The sequence below is a fragment of the Petaurus breviceps genome, unplaced genomic scaffold (assembly GCF_028583685.1).
Source record: "Petaurus breviceps papuanus isolate PSGF00001 unplaced genomic scaffold, PetGlider_PUasm1.0 185, whole genome shotgun sequence".
NCBI classification, from domain to species: domain Eukaryota; kingdom Metazoa; phylum Chordata; class Mammalia; order Diprotodontia; family Petauridae; genus Petaurus; species Petaurus breviceps.
The window spans coordinates 31,592,704-31,599,149 of record NW_027185797.1 but is presented as its reverse complement, the minus strand read 5'-3'; positions in this window follow the sequence as shown (position 1 = coordinate 31,599,149).

Genomic DNA, 6,446 nt, shown 5'->3' with positions numbered 1-6,446 from the left:
TCACCATTTGGGTCATACTGAGTCCTCCTGGGATCTATACTCAAAACCTCCTACAAACTTCCAGGGTGCCCAAACACCCACAAACGGATGAGAGATCTGAGCACTAAGGCCACTCCCCTCCACCCACACATCCAGGCTCAGACTCTTTCACCTCCCAGGCCCTCTTTAGTCCCCTCACATCACTGTCTTCTCCTAATCTCAGCACCACTCTTGGCCATAACTTCAAGGGGAGAGCTTCCTCACACTAGGAGAATGTCCTATATTTCCTTTGTTGCTGTTCAGTCAGTCTTGTCCAACTCTTTGCAACCCTGTATGGGGTGTTCTTGGCAAAGATATTGAATAGTTTTTCCATTTCCTTCTTCAGCTCATTTTACAGATAAAGAAACTGAGGCCAACAGAGTTAAGTGACTTGACCAGGATCACAGTTAGTATCTGAGGCTGGATTTGAACTCAGGTCCCCCTGACTCCAGGCCCAGCACTCTGTCCCCTGAGCCATCTATCTGCCTCACAGATCCTTTAGGCTCAAGGAATATCTCACTAGTTCTCAACCTAGTTTTGCCATGAGAGACCATAGCAACACTCTTGTGTATCAGCAGACTCCTACACATGATTGCAAGTCCTCAGCACACCTGGTAAAAGCCATGGGCCATCACATGTCCTGTGAGAGCCACCAGGCTCTCAGTGGTCACTATGGACAGCTCAGTGCTGCCTTCTCTAGCTGGGCCTCCCACTTGCTACCTCTTCTGAGCATTAACCCTGAGAGGGTTGGCTGGAGTTATGACCAAACTGGATATTTTCATTCTAGCAGGAGTACACTCGAAACCACCTCCCAAGAACCAGTCCTCTCTGGCCGAGTGCCCAGGTCGCCAGCCCTCAGTTTAATCTGCTGTTATCATTTCACCACGTTTCCTTCTGATTGTTGGACGAATTGCCTGGATTTCCAAACCGAGGTGATTTGATAAAATACAAACCTTTAAATCTCAAACAAACAATATATCATATCTAGGGTTTGTGTGTTTGTGTGGGAAGTGTTATTATTATGTTCCCTTCAGGGCAAGGAGCTGAACCTGGGAAGAGGGGGACACACAGAACTGGTGGAAAGCAGCATGGCTTCCAAGGCAGGGCTCACCCAGAGTTAAGGACCTGCTCAGGTCTCACCGCTGCTATGTCCTTGCTGTGTCTCCTTAAACCAGGCACCTGATTTCTTTAGGTCTCTGTTTTCTCATCTGTAAAATGGGCAGATTTGGACTGAGTGGCCTTCAAGGCTCTTCTAGCTCTAACGCTACAACATGATCATGTTATGGGTCTAAACCAAATAGTTTGGAAATTGAGCAAAAACTGCCTTCTTCCTTGGACGTTATTCCTTGATATGGGAGATAAGGGAGCCCTGGCTGGGGCCTGTTCTCAGCAGCCACTGTGGACCCTCCCAGCTCAGCCATCTAGGTCCCTTCTCTTTACCCTAAGGTCTCAGTAGGGCTGGGAAGAATCTGTACTTGGGCCTTGGGCTTTCTGGGGAAGTAGCTCCTCTGCCTGGCACCTGGCCAGGGACCTTTCACCTTAATTACTTTCCAAATTCTAATTACCTGTCACTCTGCTCAGGTTGCCACCATATTTTGGTACTTATTTCTAGCCCCTGGTTTTGGCAGTCCCTTCAGTCTCCTTTGTCCATGCATTTCAAACACAAGTCAAGTCAACTGGCATTTATTAAGGGCCTACTATGTGCTGGAGACTGGACTAAGTGCTAGAAATTCAAAGAAAGGTAAAAAACAGAGTCCCTGCCCTCAAAGACCATGAGAGTGAGTTTTCTATGGTTTATTTACAAGGTACTTTGCTCAACGCCAAAAATCCTTATGGAGACTTCCCCTTAGAAAGGAGCCCTGGTTCTCCCAGGAATGCAAGGATAGGTCCTTTGTGGGGTGACCCAGAGGTTCATACACAGACTCACACAAAGAACCAATTTAGAGGGCTATCCCAGACTTAGTAAGAGGTGAATTCCCTGGAGCACATAGTCCTAAGAATCCCAGCTGTGAAACTACGTTGTTCCTACCACAAACCCCCTCTCAGAGCTGGCTGACAAAGGGAGGCTGTGGACCACCAAGCACCAACTCTGCCAGGAGCCACATGTGGTCATCACTGTACAAATATTTTCTGTTGTTATTCCTCACAACCTCTGGGGAAGGGGGTGAGTAAGTGCTATTATTAACCCTATTTTACAGTTTACAAAACTGAAGCAAACAGAAGTTAGGTGACTTACCCAGGGTCACAGAGCTAGCAAGTATGTGAGGCTGAATTTGAACTCAAGCCTTCCTGAATCCAGACCCAGAATTCTATCCACCATACCCCCTAACTGCTGTTAACTATCCCTAATAGACATAGGGTCCCCTCCCATAAGACACGGTCTCCACTTGGCACACGTCTGTCTATATCCTTGCTATTTCCACATCTTTCTGTAGGGAGAGCTGCTTTAACCACCTATAAAGATGTGGCAGGCATAAATGTGTCTGAATTTATTTACCTTTTGCCAGTCCCCTTTGTCCATCCTAGCTAGGATGGGGCAACTAAAGCCTTTACTAAGAGTGCCAACATATCGAGGGCAGTGACAGTACCATCCTGGGTGTGGTGCCTTCCCATGGACACTCATTCAGGTAAACTCCTCCCTTGCCTCAGGCACAAATTCCTAGTTATAACTCTGCCTTTGTCCTAGAACCACAAACCCTGTCCATCAGCTGGCACAGATTTGTAGCAATTACGAGTCTGTTTTTACATACATGTAGAACTAAAGACAATGTAAATTTAAGATGAATTTTAATAGGGGAAAAATTTTTGGCTGCTGTTACCCGTTTCCCAGCCAAGGACATACTTCCTTGTCCCTCTTCTTTTGAATTACAAAATTGAACAGAATCCAAGATCCTGGGAGATCTTGCAAAATTTAAGCCCTGAACTCTCACTACTGATAGCCTAGTTACCTTAGAAATGAAATAAATAGAAAATCGTTTCCTTTTGTGTTGCAGCAATAATCGCCTTGTTGCCTAGGAAGATAAGCTCTCACCTTTGACCACTCATCTCAGCTCAGAGGAAAATGTGTATTCTCTTCAGTCTCATGCCTTAGCTCACTTTCCATTCTGCTTTGAGGTTTTCTTTGCAATTAAGAAATTACTCTTAGCGAATCTATAAACCACTGTGTTGTTCAGATGCCTTAGTAACACAAGCATTCTCTTCATCATGGAGAAGCATAATGTAGGTCAAAGCTTGCATTGACTCAAGGCCCAGTTTGTTGTGTTGGGTTGGGTTTTTTTTTTTTTAAGTGAGCCAAACAGGAAATTGTTTCCGGCCATTATTTGTCACTTTCACATGCCCAGAGGCTGAGGGAAACACAAGTGGAAAGCTCCGGCTCTGGGACAATAGAGCTCCCATTTGCACCCCAGTTGGGTTAGAAGTGACTGAAAGTCAATTCACTCTGAGACCTTGGCTAAAAAGAACCGTCATTCTCACCTCTTGTCTAATCCCTTTTCCAATTACATCCCTTCAAGTACTTAAAGATACCTATTATGCCCCCCCCCCATCAAGTCTTCTCTTCAGCAAACTAAACATACATCGCTCCTTTATCCAACCTCCACACAGCGTGTGGGTAAGGCACTCACCCTGCTTATCCTCTTCTCTATCCACTCTAAGTCCCTTCACAGAGGCAAATCTCAGCCCTTTTAAACGTAGAATCTCCGAGAAAGTTCCCTGAAACTTAGTGACTCGGCCCTAGTTATAGCGACAGTAACAGTCGGAGGACTGATGCGCTGGCAGAGTCGAGACTCTAGAACACTGGTAGAAAAATGAGCCCTAGCAGAGAAGGAGAATCGTGTGAATTGTTGTGGCCTGCGGGGTATGACTTGTGTATGTGTGTGTAGCTATTTATGTTTATCCTATAACCACCTTGTGCATTTTCTGTGGGATGAGATAAAGGCTGTCCTCTCCCTGGTATCCTCACTCACTCAGAGTGCTTCTATAGGAGCCGGGGGTCCCACTGCCCACATTTGTGGAAAATTAGACCCAAGCCGGGCATGGGCTTCCATCACGGGGGCGGACACAGCTTCCAGGTGCTTCTGCCCCAAGGCCACTATGAAAGGCTTCTGCGGAGAGATGGGCGGAAATCTCCTCCCCCAACACAAAGACACACGTGTAGAACTCTGGAAGAAAAGCAGAAGGGATTCCCATCTGGGAAAAGTACCAAAGTTGTTCAGCATCACCGCTGGCTCACTTTTCTAGGCCAGCACAAAGGTAAGTAGGAGAACTCATCCTCCTCCCTCTTATTTGAGGAAGAGTTGTGGTGGGAAGGGCAGTTTGTTAAGGATAGAACAGATGTCCCAAAGGGTGCAGAGGAAGGCAAGGGAGTAAGGGGCTTGAGAGGAGTGAGGCTGAGGTGAAAAGGGAATGGGGGAGACAGAGAGACAGAAACTGTCACTTAAATAGGCTTTGACTCTGGACCATAGGTATTACACATGGAAGAAAACAGGGTTTTCTGGCCATGTGACAGTCAGTCCATTGTCATACTTTTCCCAGAAGCAAACTGCATGCCAGGTCCGAACATGCCAGACACTGGTTTACTGTTCTCTTTTCCAAGGCTCTGGTCTTGGGCTGGATCCAATGGCAGGATCAAAAGCCTAGTATCTGGTTCTCTTCACCAAGGTCAACTTTGCCCTAAATCTCAGCTCAGATGTTAATTTGATTCCCCCAACAGAGGGAGAAGGCAAGCTACAGGTGAGGCTTTGGTCTTTGACCAGCGTGATGGTTATCAGGGAGAGAAGGCAAGGACCTCCAGCAGGATTGAAGAGGACCCCCTCCCCTACTAGAAATAAGGCTACACACCTTTCTCCAAGCACCATGTTGGATAAAGACTGCGTGCAAAGGAAATATTTTCTATGTCATAAAACATGGAATTGCCAGGCTTGACCCAAAGATGAATGAGCTACACTCATCCCTTTGATCTTCTATTCCCCACTGGTCATGACAAAAGACATTTTAGGAGCCCATTCCTCGAACAAATCACCACAGCCTTCAAGATAGAGCTAGCGGCTAATGGCCATGCCTTTGGAACACATGAGGTTTTAAAGGTCTCCTCTGATGGAGTCAGTGTCATGGGGAAGTGGAATCGTTTAATAATTCCAAAAGCCATTTACTGAAAGTTTACTCCAAAGTCTTCATTAAGCCTCCAAAGTGATAAGATTAAATAAATCTACAACTGAAGGAAGCGCTGACATTAGAAGTGAAACAGGATACCTTTTGTGTTCTTGGTGATGCCACACAGCGGGAAGAGAGAGCTCCAGAGTGGGAAGATCCAGGCACGGTCTTGGCTCAAATATCAGAGGAAAATAAAAATAGAGGATTGTCATCACCTTTTAACAGATGAGGATACTGAGTTGTGACAGACAGCAGTTAAGAGACTTGCCAAGAGTCACACAGCTGCTCTGCATCTGAAGCCAAATTTGAACTCAGGTCTTCCTGACTCCATGTCTAGCACTCTTATCTACCCTATCCACGGCAGGCCACTCTTCTCTCCTGCTCCACGGCTCCACAGAGTCACAGCTACCACAACTGGGAAACAAACAATTATCCCAGCCCCCATACTTTCCTTTTACTCTGCAGATCCTGTTCGTGACGCCATTTTGTAGCAGCAAGCACCCCAAGCGTCCTCAGGGTTGCTTCCACCACAGGTTCTTGCATCTGCTTTGATAAAGGAAAGCAACTCAAAATGGGTCAACAAGCTTACTTTAATCAGTCAGACATATATCGTTTACCTTGTTCAGGGGAAAAGGTCAGCACCCCGAACTTCAAAGTATACAGGCAGAATTATCAAGACAGAAACAGATCAAGTAGACAGATTTCAAACTTTCCAACCATTACATCCATACCCAGTCAACATCTGGGTTTCCACATCTGGGTTTTTCAAAGCCGGGGGACTCTCAACAATGGCTTCCCAGAATTCAGATCAAATCACAGAACACTTCCCAAAGTGAGCCCCCAAAACAAAGCTTCACATCAGGGCTTATATAGCCTTCTCCTGGCTCAGAGAATGTAACAACCTTATTGACTCACTGGCCAATCAAGAAGTATCTACTGAAAAACAAGCCTCCCACCCCAGGCTTCAGGTGCACTTTAGCCTAGGGGCAGGGAAGATCTTCCAAATCTGCATTCCCATTACAGTCCCCTACAGGGGTCTCTTCCAGAAGTTGTTCCTGGATTGTTTAATTACTCTTTAAATATTACCTGGGGGTGTAGCCATCTTCAGTCATCCAATTGCCAATTGGCAGTGTGACTGCCAATTCAACTCTGAGAAAATTATCACTACTTTACCAAGAGATCACCAGGGATTAACACCTTGTTAGTGCATTAAACATCTTCCTTCCTTTCTAACCCCCTCCCTCAATTATATCTCTTTTCAAGTTTTGAAAAGCTTT